Source organism: Zonotrichia albicollis, chromosome 3, assembly GCF_047830755.1.
Source record: "Zonotrichia albicollis isolate bZonAlb1 chromosome 3, bZonAlb1.hap1, whole genome shotgun sequence".
Taxonomy (NCBI): domain Eukaryota; kingdom Metazoa; phylum Chordata; class Aves; order Passeriformes; family Passerellidae; genus Zonotrichia; species Zonotrichia albicollis.
Window position 1 is genome coordinate 107,322,483 of NC_133821.1, and position 22,763 is coordinate 107,345,245.

Genomic DNA, 22,763 nt, shown 5'->3' on the forward strand with positions numbered 1-22,763 from the left:
GCAGAGGAGTAAATGGTGCCTTCTAAATGCAGAAGGAGTACCTACAAAATCTTTATGCCAGCAGAAGCCTAAACACACCCTTACACACCTATTTAACCATTTCTTCCTAAAGTACATCATTATTATTATAATTATTATTATGATCATGTTAACAGAAAGTGAAATATTTTTTAAAAGAGGAAATTATTTTCACTTAAATTAATAGCCACACTTTGATATATTTATTTATTTATTTATACATAGATGTGTGTATGTGTGTGTTCAGTGTCTTCTCAGCATGAGTAGAGATGCCTGATTCAGTGGAGTCAATTTTTCCTGAGAGGTAACTTCTGGCTCTGTGGCAGCTAGTAATAACAATACTGTGCTCTGGAGTGTTGTTACAATTACAGCTCTGAAGATGTCATGATGACAAAAGTTAAGATTTTTGTATATATTTATGAAATTCTACTTATCTCTGTGGGTAGTAACATATCCTCAGGTATAGAAGAAATGTCTTCAGTGCATTAATATTGATAGCATTATTTATGTCTTAGAATTATGAATTCAGGATGTTAAAAGAAAATATCTTTAGTTCTAAGAAGTGGTATGTTGCTTCAAAGATAATCCTCTGGGGATAGATCCCAAATGTCAGCTTTATAAAGCTTCACACAGTGCATAAATGTAAGACCAGGAGGGCTGCAGGGACTGAGGTAAAGAAGCTGCATTGTAAATACAACTTTGCAAACATGATTCTTATCAAATTTTGTTGATTTATTTGGACTTTGTATTTTACATCTTTCAAAGGGTGGAAGAAGGTGACACAAGACTTGGTTCCATCTGGTTCGGTCTATAAAACTGGAGATGTGAGTGCACATGAAACATAAGAAGGGACCCCAAAAAAGATTGTTTTTCATCCTTTGTCTTTTTTTTTTTTCTCTCTAAAGGACAATTCAGTGCTGTCTGAACTGGACAACAGCGAACCCCTACAGTCATAAGGATCTTCTCACACCTGAAAATACCACCACTGCTACTTATTTTTCTCTGCAAATCCCTGTTTTCCTGTTGATCAAGCTGTGCTGCAGAGCCACCAGAGAGAAGCACCACAGCTGGCTAAATTTGGACCACTTGCTGTTCTTCAGATGGAAAAAAAAATGGGAAAAAATGTGCTCCCAAATTACTGTTTCTTTTTCCATGTCCTGGTCAAATGCAAACAGCTGCACACTGAGAGTCACAACATTATTGTGCACTATTATAGACCAAGAGGAGATGCTGAGATCAGCTCCGGCACTGGCCCAAGGAGGCTCACTCAGCAGCACACAGGGTGTGACTGCACAAAGCACCCCAGCACCCCTGGGAACACTCTTGGTTACTTTTGGGCAGTGACTGAGACCCAACAGCTCTAAGAAATCTCTAAGAAAGAATTTTTAAAAACCCTAAAATGAGTAATATTAAGCTCAAGAGGCACTGACACAGTTTGGGAAACAGCAAAGGAAGAAAGCATTTCAGAGAAACTGCATGGCAAAGGAATGATCCTCATAAAAGCAGAACACTGTCCTGAAAACATGTTCAAGGGAAAAAAAATAAAAATACAAAAAGAAGGCACAGAACTATTAGATTGAAAACAAATAAGTATAACTAGAAATATAGATTACTACTATCTAAAAAGGAAGTATATCACTACAGGGGAGAGAAAGAAACAGTTGCAACAAACCTGCAGTTTGTTGCGGGAGGATCTGAAGCTTATATAGGGCCACATAAACAAATAACAGGAAACTTGGACCTTTTCAGCTGAATTGCAAACCCTTCTAACAGAGCAATACAAAGGGTTCATGTCTCTAAAGGTTTTTAGGGGAAGTCAGCTGGGAGTACCCTAGACTGTACTGGGAGCAGACAGGGAGATCTGCTCAGCACCCCCTGCCAGAAGTGAGGGCCCTTCCCAGCAGAGGCAGCACACCAGGACAGCAAGGGGTACCAGCTGATGAACCTTCAGCACCCAGAAACAAGGGCAGTGCCAGCTGTGAGCTTGTCCTGCTCACACAGGGCCAGGCAGCCATTGAAACCCAGGAGCACATCCCCAGCCAGGTGCCCCACAGCACCCCCATTTAAGCAGCTTTTGGGACACCCAAAACCACCTGAGAGTGAGCACCTGACACTGGTGGCACTAACCAGGGAGATGCCTCTCCTGATTAATCAATAACCAGGGAGTGACAAGAGACCCTGGGTGGATGCCTTGGGGCAGGGGGAGGAGGAGTGACCTTGTTGGGGCAGTGCCAGGCAGGGCCCTGCAGCATTCCCAGGAGCACAGGGGGGCAGGGGGGTGTGCCACTGCTCGGGGTGCCCATGGGGCCATGAGGGGCACTGCCCTGGGCAGCCTGAGGCAGCAGCTCTGCTGTGGCACAGAGGGTGCCCCACAGGAGGGGCTGCACATGGGCACCTGCACCCCCACACAAAGCATGGGGGGTGTAATGCACACTGCCTGCAAGGGGGCTCTTAGATGCTGGGGCTATAAGGGCACACTTAGAAACCTGCAGGCATTTATTAACATTTTGCAAGGGTCTAGTGCTGTGGTTTATATGATATGTTGCTGATAAGAGGTTAAATATGCACTGCTAATAAATCAATGAATTGCTTTAATTTCACTTGGACTTAAACCATGTAAGCTGGCCAGTTTTTCCATGCAGTAGGGCTCCATGTGCCATTGGTGCTATATGAAGCCACAATTAGTGGCAACACTAATTGTGACACTAGGAACACTGACTTCCACAAGCAGTTTTAGCTTCTAACCTACCTTCCAATGTTCTCCTGATGGTGATCACTGGAACTGTGCACAGTGCTCTTTGTGTCAAGCTCCAGGGTAATTCTTTCATGGCTCAGGTTTCAAAGAGACATTTTGTCTCTTTCCAGTTTCCTGGAGTGGTTGCACAGTATTGGATTATTTCAGATGAAAGTTTCAGTAGTGAGTAAATGAACTTGTGATTCTTAATGACAGCTGTGAGAGCTCACATCTTTGCTACTGTCATTGTGGTGCTGGACCATGACTGAAAGAACAACCACAATTTGATCTGCTGGAGAAACGCAGAGAAATGCAGACTAGCAGGGGCTGTGTGCATATTGTAAAGTTACCTAAAATAGATGTGAGCCAGCCCTCAATCTCAGCTGACTGCTGGACAGCTAAAACTCTGATCCAAAGCAGAACATCTTCTAGATCATGAAATTATAATTTTCATACCAAAAAGTGTGAAAGAACACTGCCCTGTTTCTATTATGCAGCACTATGCTGATGCTGACACTCTTCTGGGTAAATGTCAGCGTAAGCTCTGCATTGTGGACATATTTCAATGATGCTCTTGAGTATATTACTCAGGGAAATTAGGAAAAAGACTACAAAAGAAGAATTTCAGGTCTCAGAATGTTATGTTTCTGGTCAGGTTTCATAAAAAGGATCCCAAATCCCAGCAGCTGGTGATAAAAATCTCCATTACAGACCTAACTAAAATAAATAGGCAAATCTGTATGGTTCAGATCAGCACATGTTTGCCTGAGTGAACCATCACAATTGATCTACACAGAGAAGAAAAGCAATCAGAAGACTCTATCTCATTGAACACCTTATGAATATTTCTACTGCATTAAAAAAAAAAAAAGATAGAAGCTTGTTTTGCTAACTGAATTCTATCAGAGAAAAATGATGCATTTCTCAGGCCACTATGAATTGACTGGAAAACTACCAACATCCACCAAACATACAGTTTTACGTGGAGTTGAAGAATATGCCCCATCTTCCATTCTGCTTCCCAGTTCAACAGTGAATTTTCCCTAATTTGTTAGCTACAAACATGAAATGTACTTCCATGTCTCCTGCCAACTGGGAGCTGCTCTATTTGAGCAGTGACCCCAGAACACCCCATAGCTCCCAACATGGATCGACTCGCTCCCTTGGGCCAGAGGTGCTCCCGGTGGCGCTTCACAGTCCAGTGATCGCCAGCTGCAATGGCTGACTTCCTACTCTATGGAAACAGCAGCTGGAAAATCAATAGTTCTTTGCTGATTAATAACTGATTTTTCCACTGATCAAAATGTAGCATTGGCTCCACTGTAGCAGGCAGCACAGGTCACGCATGGCTGCACTGTGCTTAATGTGCTTCAGTGTGACAGAACAGAAAATTCCTTCCTTCCTTCCTTCCTTCCTTCCTTCCTTCCTTCCTTCCTTCCTTCCTTCCTTCCTTCCTTCCTTCCTTCCTTCCGCCACTTCCTTCCTTCCTTCCGCCACTTCCTTCCTTCCGCCACTTCCTTCCTTCCTTCCGCCACTTCCTTCCTTCCTTCCTTCCGCCACTTCCTTCCTTCCTTCCTTCCTTCCTTCCTTCCTTCCTTCCTTCCTTCCTTCCTTCCTTCCTTCCTTCCTTCCTTCCTTCCTTCCTTCCTTCCTTCCTTCCTTCCTTCCTTCCTTCCTTCCTTCCTTCCTTCCTTCCTTCCTTCCTTCCTTCCTTCCGCCCCTTCCTTCCGCCACTTCCTTCCTTCCTTCCGCCCCTTCCTTCCGCCACTTCCTTCCGCCACTTCCTTCCGCCACTTCCTTCCGCCACTTCCTTCCTTCCTTCCGCCACTTCCTTCCGCCACTTCCTTCCGCCACTTCCTTCCTTCCTTCCTTCCTTCCTTCCTTCCTTCCTTCCTTCCTTCCTTCCTTCCTTCCTTCCTTCCTTCCTTCCTTCCTTCCTTCCTTCCTTCCTTCCTTCCTTCCTTCCTTCCTTCCGCCACTTCCTTCCTTCCTTCCGCCACTTCCTTCCTTCCGCCACTTCCTTCCTTCCGCCACTTCCTTCCTTCCTTCCTTCCGCCACTTCCTTCCTTCCTTCCGCCACTTCCTTCCTTCCTTCCTTCCTTCCTTCCTTCCTTCCTTCCTTCCGCCACTTCCTTCCTTCCTTCCTTCCTTCCTTCCTTCCTTCCTTCCTTCCTTCCTTCCTTCCTTCCTTCCTTCCTTCCTTCCTTCCTTCCTTCCTTCCTTCCTTCCTTCCGCCACTTCCTTCCTTCCGCCACTTCCTTCCTTCCGCCACTTCCTTCCTTCCTTCCTTCCTTCCTTCCTTCCTTCCGCCACTTCCTTCCGCCACTTCCTTCCGCCACTTCCTTCCTTCCGCCACTTCCTTCCTTCCGCCACTTCCTTCCTTCCTTCCGCCACTTCCTTCCTTCCTTCCTTCTGCCACTTCCTTCCTTCCGCCACTTCCTTCCTTCCTTCCTTCCTTCCTTCCTTCCTTCCTTCCTTCCTTCCTTCCTTCCTTCCTTCCTTCCTTCCTTCCTTCCTTCCGCCACTTCCTTCCGCCACTTCCTTCCGCCACTTCCTTCCGCCACTTCCTTCCGCCACTTCCTTCCTTCCTTCCGCCACTTCCTTCCGCCACTTCCTTCCGCCACTTCCTTCCGCCACTTCCGCCACTTCCTTCCGCCACTTCCGCCACTTCCTTCCTTCCTTCCTTCCTTCCTTCCTTCCTTCCTTCCTTCCTTCCTTCCTTCCTTCCTTCCTTCCTTCCTTCCTTCCTTCCTTCCTTCCTTCCTTCCTTCCTTCCTTCCTTCCTTCCTTCCGCCACTTCCTTCCTTCCTTCCGCCACTTCCTTCCTTCCTTCCTTCCTTCCGCCACTTCCTTCCTTCCTTCCTTCCTTCCTTCCTTCCTTCCTTCCTTCCTTCCTTCCTTCCTTCCTTCCTTCCTTCCTTCCTTCCTTCCTTCCTTCCTTCCTTCCGCCACTTCCTTCCTTCCTTCCTTCCTTCCTTCCTTCCTTCCTTCCTTCCTTCCTTCCTTCCTTCCGCCACTTCCTTCCTTCCTTCCTTCCTTCCTTCCTTCCTTCCTTCCTTCCTTCCTTCCTTCCTTCCTTCCTTCCTTCCGCCACTTCCTTCCGCCACTTCCTTCCGCCACTTCCTTCGTCCACTCCCTTCCCTTCCCTTCCCTTCCCTTCCCTTCCCTTCCCTTCCCTTCCCTTCCCTTCCCTTCCCTTCCCTTCCCTTCCCTTCCCTTCCCTTCCCTTCCCTTCCCTTCCCTTCCCTTCCCTTCCCTTCCCTTCCCTTCCCTTCCCTTCCCTTCCCTTCCCTTCCCTTCCCTTCTCTTCTTTCCTCTCTTCTCGCCTCACAATTCCATTCCTGAAACAGGGTTCCAGGAGTGCAGGAACTGCAGGCCTTGCAGGAATTGCATGAACTGCAGGAATTGCAGGAACCGCGCAGCTCCCCCGCCCCGCCGACCCCGTCATGGCCGCCAGGTGGCGCTGCCGCCCGCCCTTTGCGCCTCGCCCCGGCCAGGGCCTGAGGGACCCCGGCCCTGACAGACCCGGCCCGGCCCGGCCGCTCCGCCGCTGGGCCCCTCCACGGTGCGCTTGAGGGCAGGGTTTTATTTTGAACAGTTTTATTTATGTTCCCATCTGTTTCATCTCGATGTAGGCGTGAGGAAGCTGCAGGACATGTCCCGATCTTCCCAGGGAGGTGGTGAAGCGAAGAGGATGGTGTGGCAGATAGTGCTGAAGGCCTCAGCTCAGCGATGTGGGCTCTGGCGCTTCATGCATTGTCTGAAAAGTGGGGGCTGGTGCTTCTGTTTGGGCACAGCAGCGCCCAGGGCCTGGCAAGGATGCTGGCCAAGTGCTCCGGCATCCTGTGGCTCTGAGCGGGGTTCCTGTGCTCCGAGGCTGAGGAGCTCTTTGGGCAGGTGAGCCTATGGAGCCCCGCTTTGCAAAGCTCAGTGGCAGGATTTCACCAGCCCCGCTTTAGGAAGAGCCTGCCCACGCTGAGGCACACGGGGGCTGCACGCACCACCGCTCCCCGTCTGGCTCTGGGGCATCCAGCCGTGATGGACAGCCGGAGCAAATGGCTCACACGGATTAAAGTCAAGGCTGTTAGACCACCTAAGCAAATATTTATTTAATATGAGCCCTGTAGTTTGCTGAGGGTTTCCTCTTCTGAACTCCAAGTATGTCCCTTGCTTAAGTGTGTTTTCTTGCAAGATATCCAGCATGGATAACCAGAGAGTTCACAGCCCACATCTCAACGCACATCAACACGTTTATTCAGCTTTGCCGTTTCAGACACGCTTCATTTTCCATTTGATTTTGTTACATTTTATCCACCTGCCTGTGGTTCCTATAATACCTTTGTCCAGTAGTTCAACGAGCTCTTTAGCACCCGGATTTTTCTTCTCATGGAGGTGTTTATAAGGCAGCTCTGGATCTCTCTCATAACCCCATCAGCAGGAAGGCTTGTCCTGTGCTGCAGGGCAATCCCTTCGAGCCTTGTGTCAGCTTCATGAGGCCTTCTGCTCTGCTTCCAGTTTTTCAGCAAATGAAAATGACTGCCCTCACTTCTTGCAAACAGTGTTAGCGTGTAACAAGCCAAATGGAAACATGCTCTGGGATGTAAAATCAAAGGTCCTGATTCCTGTTCACATTGGAGACCTCTAACTAACTCTGGCAAATTACTTTTCATTTAGATCCAATGTACAGCTCCCCTAAAATGTTGGTGTTGGAAAGGGGCCAGACTGTAAATAAGAGTCGACTCTCAATTATTTTTATTGACTGAATACCAAACCACTGGCCATACCTCTAGGGTTACTGCACTTTTGCTCCTTTGCTTTATTAGACTGGCACTCACATACCAAGAGCTGTCTGTGCACACCTCCTAGTATTTTATGGTGAAATACAAAGATTTATTTCCATCTTGTCTTATTTAGTGAGAGCAAAGGTGCAGTTCCTGAGGAGGCTGCTGCTCTGTGTTAGATTGGATATGGGAGACCTGAGAGACTTCTCTCCAACCCTACCTTGGCATAACTTCTTTCACTCCTTCAGTGGATACACATGCCTGATTTATGTCAGCATTAATAAAATAAGAATCAGATCTGCTGCTTGTGCCCTAAATTTCCATTACCCCGGACCACCTGCTAAGATATCCTTGCTTCTGCATGCAGAAATTTCTTTTGTTCCCTTTCAATACACCATTAGTAACAGCTAAATAGGGGGGCTGAAAGGCGATAAATACATCTGCATTTCTAAGCATGGCTGATGCTTTCTTTCCTTAAAATTACTAACATGTGGCATCCATTTGCCTGAGTCATTAATTCCCCTTTTACGGAGACTGCCTCTGTTATTTTTATGCTTTGTCCTTGATGTTTGCTTACACTGTCCCTGTTTTCCATGTCAGAGAGCACAAGGTGCTGTACCCCATTAAGGATGAGTAATACACAGACAGAGAGGAAAAAAGAGAAAGATTAAACCAGAAAGAAATGCACACTAAAACCATCACAGAGTACTTAACTGAAAAACCCTGCTGCTCACATGAAAGCAGTCTGGGAAAGGAGACTATTAGAAAATGAATGCACATGACTGAGGTGGAAATACAATTAAACCACCAGAGTAAAATAACAGAAAATGTAGTAGTAAGGTTAATAATAAGCTCCCGTCATGAAAGCACAAAGTGTAGAAGGGAAATTACACTGCCAGTCATCATCTCTTTATTAGGAAACTCATTAAAACCAGAGCAGTACCACTCCTCTTAATGGAAAATTTGGATGGGCATGAACAACACCAAACTGGTAAGAGGAAGCCATGTCCAGGAGAGCTCTACACAGATTTAAAGAAAGGACAATCCTGCTGCAGATGCTAATGCAATATTTTCATTAATTGGTTTATGCACTTACAGTGCATGTGCATCAAAGCACAGCTTATTGCCCACTACTACTGCTTGCCTTCCTTTTATCTTATTTTGCCTCACCTACCTTGCAATTTAAAGCCCTATATTTCAATTTCATGACAGGACAATCTGTAGCAAAATCTTTGCTCCTCTCTGCTTCAATCATCCTGGCTCATCTGATTCCTTCTTCACCAGTACTCAGCTCTCTTCATATTGCCTGTCCCAGTTTCATGCTTTGCACTCTGAAGTTGTTTCCTTCAGTTTATTTTCCCTGCCTCTGCCTTTATTTAGAAGCTGGCCCAATGCACTTGGCTCCTTGTGCAGCTGGATCACCTTTTGCCAGGAGTTGGGGGTGTTAATAGATGGGAGAAATCAGGAACCTTGTGGTGGACAAGAAGGGGACAGGGGATGGGGATGTGCATAAATGTGGCTGCCTGCACAGCTTTTGCCCAATATAAAAGTCAATAACAGTGAAATAAAAATTTTGATGAAAGCAACACATTTGCAAAAGCATTTCAGGTCTGTTTTTTATTGAAAGCGAAAGCTCTGTCAATACAATTTGCTGAGGCTCAGAGACCTTTAAATAATTAGAATAACTCTTCTGCATCTAATTTGAAAAGTGCAAGGGTTGCCAAAATAGATGTTGTTTCCGTGTATTCCTCTGTGGGTATATATTATAAGCATACACTCAAATATGCATTCATATTGGGAGCTTGTAATCCTTAGCTGTAATTCTCCAACTACAAATTCCCAAGATAAGGATACCAGTATAAAATTCCGCCTTTTTTTTTCATTTTTTACCATTACAATAATGTTTAAAACAATGTAGCTACAGTGCCAAGTGACAAGTCATCTACATTTGCTTTAAACCCAAATGTTAAGCACATAGGGAGGCTTAAAAATACAGAGTTGGGGCTGAGTGCACCATTCCCAATGACCTTCATAGCCCTTCCAAAACCTTCTTCAACACTGTTAAAAGTGCATCTGCCTTCAGGAGGAGATTCTCACATTCTGCGCACTTTCTTGATGTAGGAAACTACTGTCTCCATGTTTATCTGCTGTGCCATTCTGTACTTTCAGATGGTGAATACTGTCATGCACTGATCCATGGCCACGTGCTTTGAGGTGTTCAGGCATGACCTCGCTGGTCACAGCCAGTGACACTCCAAGGGGCGCCTTCTCTGGTGTGGCCTCATCCTTAGGCCACATCCCTTCAGAGGTGCAACTACTGCAGCACAGACATTTCAGGTGTCCTGCACCCGCATTCACCCACACTGGTCAGAGTCTCTGAAACTCATGCTCTCACCAGAATCCCAGCCTGTCCAGTATGGCAGCAAACAGCAGCAATGTCCTGGCCATCAGCCAGCGCAGGCTGTTATCACAATGTGCCCAAGCACAGCAGAGTAAGATGATAAGCAGCACGGCAGCACAGCAAGCAGTGAAAGCAGAAAGCCGCCACTAACGAGCACTTGCTCCGATACACAGGCAGGCAGGCAGGCGAGCCTCATGGCAGGCACAGCAGCCTGCCCATTAACAGCCAAACAGCAAGAACAGCTACAAATTCCATCCAGCACATTTGAATCAAATCTGTCATTAGCGTGGGCACTTTGAGCCCCATGTTGGGCACCAAAAAGAAATGTTGTGACTTAAGCCCAGCCGCCAACTAAGTTCCACACAGCTGCTTGCCCCCTCACCTCAGTGGGATGGGAAAACAATTGGAAGAGTAAAAATGAGTAACCTCACAGGTTGAGATAAAGACGGTTTAACAGGTAAAGGAAAAAGCAAAAGCAGTAATTCATTCACCACTTCCCGTGGGCAGGCAGGTGTTCGGACATCCCCAGGAAATCAGGGCTCCATCACATGTAGCACTGACTTGGGAAGATATTTCTCTAAAAGTCTCCCTTGCCTTTTTCTTTCCACTGCTTTACCTACTACTTTATATATAGCAAGACATCATGTGTTGGGTATGGAATATTCCTTTAGTAGTTGGGGTCTCCTGTCCTGGCCATGTCCCTTCTAACTCTTTGTGCACTCCCAGCCTCATCAGTGGTGGGGTAGGGTCAGAAAAGGCCTTAACACTGTGCAAGCACTGCTTGGCAATAATGAAAACATCCCTGTGTAATCAGCTCTGTTTCCAGCACAAATCCAAAACATGGCCTCAATCCTGGCTACTGTAAAGAAAATTAACTCTATCCCAGCCAAAACCAGCACAACACTTTGAAGAGGGGTCTCATTTATATATAAATATATATACATATGTAAAGATTACATCCATATGTGAATGGAACACTGCATTCAACAAGAAAATGGGTAACTTAACACATGGACAGTGGGGTTGAATTCTCCCTCAGCAAGTTGAAGATGATGCCATGTTGAGTGGTGCAGTTGACTCACTGCAGGGAAGCTATGGCACCCAGGGGGACCTTGACAGGCTTGAGAAGTGGCCCATGCAAACCTCATGAAGTTCAACAGGACCAAGTACAAGGATGTTTCATCATTGGAATTTCTCAGCTCAGGCTGCAGGGGGCTTTGAGCAATGCAGTCTGGTGGAAGGTGTCCCTTTTCACAGCAGGACAGCTGGATCTTTGAAGATCCCCTCCAACCCATACTATTTTATGAACACCAGATATGTAATACTCTCTCTCTAGCTGCCTTTCCTGTCCTGAAGAGGGAGAGAATCTGACTATAAGGATGTGGAAAGCCAGCTGGAGCTGTGACTTCCCCACTGCTTTCACCTCCATTCCTGTGCAGGCTGCTGAGGGAGCATGGATTTGCACACTCCACTGGTGTCCCAGCACAGCAGGTCGGGTGAGGAGGCTGCCAAAGGTTAAAAAAACAGTCAGACCCAAGAAAGGAGTGAGGGAGAAATTCATGAGAGCAGAACGGTCTAATGTTTCACAGTATCTTGCTTTTCATGTGGGGGATACTTATACAGGAAGGGTGAGGGTAAGCGGCAGCTTTGTTTCCAAGAGCTGCCTTTTACTCCAGCTGTTTGTTGGACTTGCCACTGGCAGGATTTGGTCTTGCATGCTGTTTTCTCTTTTGATTTTAGCTCACTGTGCCCTGGGGGAGCCTTGGAGAGCTGCATCCCTTCCCCCTGCCTGCCTTTATTGCTGGTGCTCTCTGTTTTCCTGCAAATCATTTTCTCTGCTGCTGCAATGGGTTTTCACACTTTGAATTTCTTTCTAAGGTTTTCAAGGCTGCGATGGCCCCCAGTAAGAGATCCCTGGAAGCAAATGAGGTTGTATCAACCAAATGAGTTTGTATCAACCAAACCTGGACAAAAGGAAGTGTAATCAACACTTAAAGTCATCAACACACAGCTCATAGCAGCATGGGGGTAAAGCCAGGCTTTTAGCCTTCAGCTCATCACAGGGCTTTCTGTAGGGCTGACCTAACTGAGCCCCCCACAGAGTACATGGATGCCATCAAGCTCTGTTCACCACGGGGATCCTGGTACCAGCAGTGGGCCCTGCAGCCAGGGCTGTGGTCATCCTCCTCCTCTGCTGTGCTCCTGGCCAGCCTGACCCCTTAAAAGGCAGGTCACAGAGGAATGGGCAGGGATGTGAAGGCACAGGGTGCAAAGGAATGATGCCCCCTTTTAAACACACTGTAGACATGTAGGCTGTCTCCCAAGAGAAACACCAGAAATACTTGTTCATAAACTAAGGGAAAGAACTAAAATGGCTGGAGAAAGCAGACTCCATATTTTATTTAATACCCTGGTGATCAGTGAAACCTCAGTTATAGAAACAGAGAAATGCAGGGTCAGCAGCTCCACAGCATGGGAGAGCTCTGAACAACACTTCCCATCATATCAGGTGGGAGCACCAGGTGATATGAAATCCCTTCCTCCTCCCTCTCTGGCCCTGTGATTCCCGCCCTCACTGCCATCCACCCGCTGGCATCACTTCAGTCAGTCTATAGAAATCACAAATTCTATAGAACATCACAATTTTCTATAGAAATGACAATTTCTTTCCTCCCTTCATTCCTGGCATGACTAGCACATATCCTCATGGGGAGGCCATGCTTCTGGAAGGTGAAAAAGGTAGGCTTGAGGCATCTCAGCTGGATTTGGACTGAAGTTGGTTGCTGAGCTACTCAAAGAGATGCAAGAGTAAAACCAGTTCATTGAATCCTGGAACTGGCACATGGGGATGCATCCCCACTTTAGGTGTCAACAAGACGGTGCTGAAGCTCAAAAAACGGGTTTGTGGGTGGCACTGGATAACAAAATCTTGGTTAGGAGAATCAGACCTTTCATAAACGCTAATCCTAATAGTAGGAAAAGGGGAAGAATCCCTGGTGTTCATTTCAATTGACTGTATGGTAGCATAGCCTCTACATTTATTTCTCCTTCAGTTAAGCTTAAGCTTTAGGAGAAACACTTAAAAACATGTAAATAAGAAGTGACAGAATGCAGACCTTAAACACCTACTCTGATAACCTAAAAGAAGCTTTTAGTAGAGGGGAAAGTAATCCTCTGATAGAAAATAAACCTTAGGGAGAAAAAATATGCAAAAGCTGAAATTCAAGGGTGACAGAAAAGGGTATTGGGATTGAAATAGGATCCAGAAATCATTCTTTAAAAAAAAAAAAACAAAAAAACAAAAAAACAAACAAACCCTGTCAAACCTAAATTGTGCTGGTATTTGCAGTCCCTGAACAGCTCCATCTTCCCTCTCCTGCAGTGGGTGAAGTTCTCACTATATGGCCTTCTTTACTATGAAATTTAAATTACTTAACTATAAATTGCTTTCCAAACAATAGCACCTTGTATTTTAGTCAAAGTCACTGGTGATATTTCTAGGTTTCCTAGAAATGCATTCAGAAAGACTTCTATTGATTTAGACCTTCACACAGATCTATTATTCTCAGCAAAATTCTCCAGGGGGTGATGTTTGTTTTTCAGACCATGCTCATGCCTAACAATCCTGCACCAATCAGATATGGCATTTGACAAAAGTGGCTTGGGGAAGACAGAGACACGGAGAAAACACTGAAAGAAAATTGTATTATTCTGGATGTTTAATTTGATTTTCTTCCTCCTGGTTTCACCCCTGGACCTTTTTCTGGTGTGAGGCTGGGATGAGTAACAGAGCCTGACTATGGCACTCACATATTTCACACTGAATTATTTTGGCCCCAACCTTGCCATGAGCCTTGTGCAGGTGTAAAAATCTGTCTGCATTTATGGACTAAGGAGTCCATGTAAGGTCAAACCCTGTGCAAGTTCATGCAGGGAACCTCTCAGTTACCTGGAAGAGTCCTCAGCTCTTGGAGGAAGGAGCAGAGCTCCAAGGAGCTGCAGGGGACAGAAGCAACTACAGAGGAGGGAGCTCTCTGCCAGCCTTTTATGCTCTGCATTAAATGAGCACTGAACACAACTCTGTTTTGGGAAGGTTTGATAATGAGACCTCAGGAAAACAAGAATGGGGATTTGCTAAGGATGAAGCTTCTCCTTGTGAAGGTGTCCTTTAGGCAGGGCTGTGTGTCTGTCTCAGGTACCACTCTTGGGCCACCAGCAGTGGCAAAGCAAGGGGCAGCACAGCTGGAGCAGCTCTGCAGCCCTGTGTGAGGAAAACCCCTCGGGCCAGGGCTCACTGAAGGAGAGGCAAGAAGCAGGCAAAGCCCTGCAAAGTTGTGGGGGGTGTCTTTGAGTATTTCTTTTTTCTATGACGGGGAAGAGTTGCTCATCAGGGGGAGGCAGATGAAGTATTTGGTGTCCTGGGTTTCTGGGCTGTACTCTGAGCCAGTGCTGGTTAATTTTTTCAAGGGGTACCAGGTAGGTAATTTAACCTCATGCAATCTTCTGCAAAGAAGACTCTTGTCAGAAAAATGATATCACTGTCCCTAAACTTACTTTAGTTAATCTTTATGTTTTGAAATCTGAGAGACTGGACAACCTTTATTTCTGGGGTTCTTCTTCTGATTCTTAAATATTTCACATGTTCCTTATGTCACTTTAGGGTCTGCTTCTTTTTTCTTTGTTTTCTCTTAATTGTGATGGTAAGAAATCACACAAGTTTTATTTCCAGAAAGCTATAAGCAGCTGAAGAAAAGGTTTTCATAATGAAAATGCCTGGTTTACTGCATTTCTGTCTAGAGCAGCAGTTCCTAGAAGGTATAAAAAGTACATAGCTACTTTTTGAGGAGAAAAGGTCTCTTAAACACACACAAAAAAGCCTATTTAGCATTGAGGGAAGTATCTTACTTTTCTGTAAGAGCTTAAAAACTTCTCAAGCTTCCTTTAGTTTTCTACCTCTGTGCTAAAGTCAGTTATTGTCTCTGAAATTAGATTATGCTGTGACTGGAGCTTCTTTATGTGCAACCAGTGCTGTGAGTCCTTCATCTTGGTGCGCTCTGAGACTTCTGTTCCCTGAAATGAAAAGGTGAGCAAGTGAGGGCAAATGCCTCCATTTAGCCTGTAGTCATATGAATGACACAACAGGAATGTTTCATGGAAGGCTTTGCACAAACAGTGGCTGATGGTCTGTCACTGTTAAAGTCCGTGGCAGTGCCTGCACCAAGCTACCAAATGGCAAAAATTTCATTTAGAAATTACTCTTGGCATCTGACCTGGCATTGTGAATACACACCTGCATGGAGAGACTGTGTGTGAGCAAAAGGAGCACACCCAGGTGGTGTTTTGCATCTATCAGAGAAAAAAACTCTGGCATAAGAAGGAGAACTTTGTTTAAACATAAAATAAAAAACTGCATAAAAATGTAGAAGAGTAAAATTTATATCGGCCACAAAAAGCCTCTCAAGAACATGAGGAAGCTGAAAAAATAGGGATGATCATTGCTATGTGATGCATCCAAGCAGAGATATTAACTGATTTTCAAAAGTATTTTAATCTTGCTTTCTGCCTGAGCAAAGTAATTCATGCACACTATAAATACAGGTAGAAGTGAAGGCAATGAATTATGAGGAGAGAAAGGACTAGCAAATCCAGCTCTTAAAATAATATATATAATTTAATACTTAATCCTTTAAAGGATTCTGAGAAAGAGAAATAATTCAAACCTTAAATAGTGATCTAAAAAGGACTAGTCTCATGGAATGAATTTGGTGACTGTGACTCCATCTCTACATTGCAATCTAGTTATAATAGTGAAATTAACATATTTATCAGACAGAGCTCAGGATGGAATTTGAAATCAATGATTTGTGTTTGTTCATGGGGTTCTGCATCATAGATGAGATTTTCTGAAAAATCTATTTAAGAATGCATACTATTTTAAAAGCAATATGATTGATGGACACTCAATAGAGTTTTTTTCCTTTATTAATGACAAAATAAAGTTAATTTTTACCAGATGCATCCATCAAATTAATTTCAACAAGAGGACAGGATAGATTAGCACAGGCTAGCTCTGTGAGCTTGTTCTGAGGAAATTTCTCCAAGAGTATTTCAGGATTTATCCTAAGCAACCTCTCAACTGTTAAATTTATGAAAATTGCAGGTGGACAGGGAGGTTTTTACTGTGAAAAGTGAAAAAAACCCTATGTTTAGGGCAAGGCTAGAAAGAAATCTACGGGACATACAGTGATGGATGAGTTTAACTTCAGTACCTGGAAATGCTCTCACTGAGCAGTCACTTAATGACCAACAAAACAGAAAATATACAGGTTTTTAAAGAGCAAATCATATGATCCCATAAAAAAAATCTAAAACATGAATAGAAACCTAGCAAAACCTTGAGGAACCACAGACAGAATTTATATTGACTGTACCACAGCTTTTGATAATCCCACACAATGTTTTCAGAAACAAGCTGAAGAAAAATTATTCTGATAAAATTATGAGGTGTATGCACAACTGATTGCAAATTACTGTCTGAGTTTGTCATTCAGTGTGTCTTTAAATGTGATGAGTCAAGAGTTAGGGCCCTGTAGAAGTTGTCCTGGTGTGTTTGTTCTTTTCTGCTGCAGAAAAGGATTCAGAAGACAACAATAGATTGCAATTGGTGCTAAATATAGTGCTGCTACAAGACATTCAAATACCCTTCTGGGATGCATTAACAGGTATAAAATATAGGAACTTGTCCTTTTACTCAGCTTGGCATTAGTGACCTCAGCTGGAAAACTGTGTCCATTTTTGGGCTAGGTATTTTTAGAAGAATGTAGCTCCATGAATCACAGAGCTCAGAGGGGAGCAACACCTATCCTAAGGCATGTGACTTCTCGGGAATGGCTGAAAGAATTGAATCTATTTTCTAGGAAGTCAGGGATGATGTGAATCTTCACATGCATGAGATATGTGCTCTTTCTCCAAAACCATCAGACAAACAAGTAATCTCATTTTCTGAGGGAAGATAATGTAGATTAAACATTGTCTGTTTAATTGAAAGGCCAGTTGAGCATTGCTTACTGCAGAGTCAGCCAGCATCCTCTACACTGAATGTTTTTAAGAGCAGATGAGGATGGTGTGAATCTGTTCAATTTTGCCTCAAGGATGGGGAGAGACTAAATCACGGATGCTTGTCCTGATCATCCATGGATTCCTTGGATAGTTTGCCCAGTGCGTTGCCAGCCAGAAGCCACCGAGCCCTGGCTGAACCGTTGGGGTGGCAGCCTCTGAGCAGCTCACAGTTGCACAGAAAATCTCTGATATGGTGGGTGAATGTCATCTTCCCTGGCCAAGGAAGGACCAGAGCTATTTAAGAAGGGGGATGGTTGGGAGCAGGCTGTGGCCTGTGCTGTTTGTCTGCTCAGAGCTCATTCTCTCCTCAAGGATCACCTTGAAAATGAAGGAGCCAAGAACAAGCTGTATGAATTACAAAGGTGGCAGGAGGATAGACCCAAATCTGCAAGAGGAGGTGATAAGCAGATACTCCTGGTCTCAAGAGACCTGTATTAAGATCTTAGGATACCTGGTGGCCCATGAGCCTGGAGTTCAGTTGCCCATAACTGGCTATAGAATTGAGATGAAGTTATCCCCCACTAGCTAAAAACATGTGGGAATCACTGGATGAAATGATTTCTTGAGGTAATTTTCAACCTTACAGTGCAGAGATTTCTATGAAGTAGTGGAATAATTACACTCCTCTTTGGAATAAGAGCAGGCCTAAATAGGGATGAACAAAAAATACATTAAAAATGGTGCAGTTCCAGTATCCAGTATTGAGAGAGCAAGTTCATGAGACTTTTATTTTTATACTGTAAATAACAGATACATGCAGTTTTGGAAGAGCTGGTGTGTTAAACTGTGCTATTTGAGAATTATACTGTGTCTCATCTTTAATGAAAAATTCAGGCAAATAGCTGAACTATGTTAAGCTGGATTATTTGAGAATTACAAAAAGTAATTTGAGAGGAAGGTTGTGACAGATACAACTTTGCCTTGTTTTCACAAAAAGGATGAAATGCTTTTTTCTTCTCAAATGCCAAAACTGGTTAAGGATTTCTGAAAGAAGAATAATAATTCCTCAAAACATAAATTTCCACCCACCAGGAGAAAAAACCCCCAAAGTTTATGCATACAATATCTCAGTGATATGTACTGAACTGCAAGCTGGAGGGCAAGAAATCTGTTTGGAAATACCTAATTTTAGTAATGCACATCTCTGAAAGCTTTGGTATCATTGCACTGGCACATGGGGTTGGATGAGGGTGTATTTTTATTTGGGACCTGCTTCTTGTCCTAAGAGAGAGCCTCCCTAGCCTGCCAACGTCTGGCACAGACCTGTGCTCCGAAGGAGGGACTGATCTGTGTGACAGTGTGCCCCAAGTGCCACCCACAGCCCCAGCCCTACGTGCAGCCCTGCAGAGCACGGCAGGGCTGGCCCATCCCCAAGGCAGGGCTGTGCTTTCATCCATCCCCAGGGAACTGCAGTGAGTGCTACCACTCTCCATACACAGCCTTCACCCTTAAAGAGATAAGAAATCAAAGTGCTGGAACACAGTGGATAGGAGTGTAAGCTGTTTACATAATCACTGTTTACATTCTGTTAGAGGTGACAAAATCATCACCAAAAGAACTGTCACTGTTGATAAAGGCCATATCAGTAAACAGCAGATTAGGCAGGACACAGAGAGCCTTACAGACCAATTATACATAATTTGCCATGGACATGGTTTGAGAAAGAAATGCACACAATGACTTAGAGAAAATTGCTTAGCTTGGCCACATCCTTATTAACAAAACAAAAGTGCCTGAGGGCAAATTGTCCTTGGAAAAATAACTCCTGGGAATAATAGCATGTCCTCATCCTTTGCCTAGTGATGAGGAAGAGCCTTTTCCTCCCATTCCCACCCCCTGAAGCTGTCCTGAGCCTTTTTAAACCTACCTGATCCATGTTTGCCAACATCTTCTGAGACATCCTCTCACCCTTGGAAAGCCAAAATCTGCATCACTAATCTGTCACAGGCCTTGAGCAGCTCTTCTGGAGGGATCTGTGCAGGAATTTTCTCCTACATTACACTCCAGGTACCACAGGTTTGGGAGGTTGTGAGAGCTCTCCCATCCCCAATCTGCTCTTTCACCTGCATCCTGACTAAAGTATTGCTCTCACTTTTCCTCACTCATGCATCAACTGCAAGCACAAATGCAAATGAAATCACCAGGGGAGTGAGTTTGTGAGCCTCTCAGCAACCTGCAGAAAAAGTCTCTGCTGCTGTATTTTATCCCAGCTTTTCACGAGAGATGTTCCATCACACCTTCTGTGATAATCCTGTGGGGAATTTGTTGATCATATTTCAGAGTGACAGTCAGCTTACAAGTTTTCAAAATCAGAACATTTTGAGGAAGAGAAAGGTCATGATTTATTTTCCACAATTTGCAGGTACTGGAAAGGGTAATTTAGAAAACCTTTAAAAATCTATTAAATTAACACAAATATTAAAGATATATTTTCAAATATTATAGCCTAAATAGGACTGAATTAATCTTTCCTAAAGATATTAACTGTGATCTATTGGCTAACAACCTTTAAAATTAATAACAAGAGAACAGTCTAGGAATAAGAAAAAAATCTTTTAAGGAATATTTGGATGAGTTGAAATTACTTAAATTGCTTTCCTGTGGAAAAAATCAGAGAAATCACTGAACATTTTGTGAGTTTGTGAGGAAAGGGGAAAAGTCTAAGGAAAAAGGACATGAACAAGAACAATCCTGAGAAACACAGCCATATGATCACCTTGAAAAGGAGAGAGTAGGATTATGTACAGAACACCTCACTATGGAAGACTACCATAGAAATGGACCTATAACAGATAACAAAAAGAATCTAACTCTTCCAATTATCATATGAAAGGCATGGATGCTAAATAATGTCCTTAACATGGCACTGGTAAGATCTTGATCAGAACAATATTTCTTGTCTTGAAGTCCACATTTTAAGAAATATACACATGTAGTGAAAAAACCTTTATTTATTATGAATTTAAAATATAATTTCTATGAAAATATGGTTTTTATAGAAAAGCAGATATGAAGGGGAAGTATTGGTGCTAGTTGTCTAAAATGATGCTATAAATAGGAAAGTGGTCAGCTATTTTCAATTTGCAAGGAGACAGTAACCTATACATATAAGGCTTGTGTAAAATATCAGGAGAATTTTGCTACCATCAGCACAGTTAGGTACTGCATCAGGAGATGGCTGGATTACCATCATGGGAAGTTTAGACAATTGCTCCTGGCTTGAGACCAGTGGTTGGTCAACATTTCCCTTTGTGTCTGGCACCTTTACAATTTTTTTCTTCCTAGCAACATACCTTGATTTTTTAAAGCCGTTCAGTTTGTGCCACATTCAAATTCCAGGTGCAAGCTCTTTGTTTTGTTGACCATATGCTTTCAAGCACAGAGCAGTGTGCTGAGCTTGACAAGCTGGAAGGCTCCAGAGACATCCTGCTGGGACACAGAAGAAATACTGGGGAGGTGAGTGAAGGGGGAAGGAGCAGTATATTATCTGTGGCTCAGTGGCAGTGCTGCAAATGCCACCAGCACAGAGCCTGTTCCGCAGGGCTGCTGAGCCCAGCTAATCTCAGCTGAGTGTGCCAGCCCACTGCAAGGATGCTCTGTAACTTTTATATTTACTGTACCATGGCCACTGCTAGGGTTCAATGAGAATTTTGGTGTGGGAGAAGATGCCATGAACAGATGGAAAGGCAGCAGTAATCCACAGACATATTGACAAGGCAGGCAGGCCAACTGGGTGCTGACCAAGGCCAGCTGTCCCTTCTTTTCATCTAGAGTATTTGAGAGGAAAAAAGAGGCAGAGTTTCAAGTAACACTCCCCGCCCATGAGTTTCTGCTTGGTGTTGATACAGTGTGACCCTTTTTTCACTGCCTGTCTTGCCCCAGACAAGAATGCCATTTTCACTGCCTCAGAAGCACCACCATTCACAGTCTGCACCAGGAGGCAGCAAACTCCTCTCTCTTTTTTGTACTGGATCTGCACAGGCAAGCCTGACTAGAGGAGAAAAATGTGAGCTTAGGGAGGAGATGATTTGAAAAGGTGCCTGCTCTTCCCTAGCTACAATAAATCCTTGGTTGTTTCGGGACTTACAGGGTTATTGGACAGAGACCACAACTTCGTATGTGCTTTTTCACATTGCCTGCCTAATGTCTCCCAGGATCTGATACAGTTACTTATACAACACACATAAAAATATAAGATAAAGAGTATATCCCCAGTTTTGCCAGCTAGCTCCCCAAAGTTCAGGTTTGGAGAGGCAGGTGTATGCCCTAGGTCTTTGAAATGATGTGACAGTGTCCAGCTGCTCAAACACTACAGTGCCATAAATCACTCAGAGATGCCATAAACCACTTATCACCTCAGAGATTCATCTTCAGCACCATTTTCAAAATACATCTTTATATAAAATCAGAGCAGTGTCAGCCAGTTATTTTTGTATGGTAAGGGCCAACATGGAATTAAATATTATGTTATGAAATCTAGCCAAGACAAGAAACTTTCCTATCTGCGGGTTCACAATATGAGATGTCACCCAGCTGACTTGCAAGAGAGTTTGCAAGCCTTGTCATATAATACCCACTTACCATGGTGATTGCAAGCTGTCTCAGTGTTCCTGCTGTCAGCCCAGATCCGGTTTTGAGCAGTGAGATGGAAGATAACATATTCACACAGCACTGATTTAGTCTTCAGGTAGGGAAAATCATGCTTGCTGAGAAGTTTGATTGCATCTGGCAGTGCTGGTTTAAGTCCATGCCTGGTTATGCCAAAACTATTCATTCTGTCAATAAAGCCTCAAGCAGATCTGAAACATAGAGATGGGAGGTTCCTTTATGATTTCAAGAGAAACTGGAACAGAATCTTTGACATCTCAAGGACAAAAAACAAACTAAACCAAGCCAAACCAAGCCAAAACACAAATCATCAGCTTGAGGTCCTCAGAAAAAATCACAACATGGTGAAAGAAAACATTTTCTTCATGAGGAGTAATTCCATAAAGTATCTTGAAACTGTTTGCATTTTTTTGGGGGGGTTCTTTGAGACCCAAAGAAAAATTTGTATGCCTGAACACTCATCTGCTTGGATTCTTTTTTACTGTATCATGTGGTCTACTAGAAGATATGTCTCCTTAAAAGGCCGCTTGACATTCAGTAGGACCCTGGTGCTACAACAACATTACCTCATTAGTGCAACATTACATTACAAAAAAAAATTGAATAAAAAATTCAACCCTCTCCATATGAAGACCAAGGGTCAAGTAGCCTTTTTCAACCATGCAGCTTTTAACTTTCATCTCTTCATACTCAGGGCCTGCTCAAAATATAAGCAAACTGAGTAGGTACCAGAACATAAGGAGAGCTCAGGGGCTTCTGATATGTTAAGTGAATACAGGGGAGGGGCAGGCAAACAGCATTAGAATGGTCCTCTTCAATACTATCAAAAAAGGCAGATTTAAAAGAAGATGAAGAGTTTGCATTTCTGCCAATATTCCTGTAAATGGGGTGGGGGGGTGTGGGGAGGAGAGGGAGGGAGGGAAAGTTGGGGGAATGGGTTGTGCATGAGTTTTTCTAGGTAGATAAGCAAAGAAACACTTTCATTTTTGTGTAACTGTGTTGCCCCTGAGGGCTGTCTCTGGACACCACATTTTTTTCAGCCCCACAAACTTTTACTCCTTGAACAAATGCTGTAGTTGCGAGATGTCACCTGGAATGTGGC

The 22,763-nt window shown here is 44.0% G+C and overlaps 1 long non-coding RNA gene across 5 annotated transcripts in view; it reads right to left on the reverse strand.

Annotated features, from left to right (window-relative positions):
* Positions 1-22,763, reverse strand: part of LOC141728620 (uncharacterized) — a 30,076-nt gene that overhangs the window by 907 nt on the left and 6,406 nt on the right. The window contains exons 2-4 of one of the 5 annotated variants that reach the window (XR_012579766.1): positions 21,635-21,852; positions 20,347-20,482; positions 6,310-15,004 (exon numbers count right to left, since the gene is read on the reverse strand). This is a non-coding gene — a long non-coding RNA (uncharacterized LOC141728620). Of the gene's footprint in view, positions 1-6,309; positions 15,005-18,568; positions 19,305-20,346; positions 20,483-21,634; positions 21,853-22,763 lie in introns of those variants that run through there. The other 4 variants (XR_012579762.1, XR_012579763.1, XR_012579764.1 and 1 more) reach the window with 4 other exon arrangements.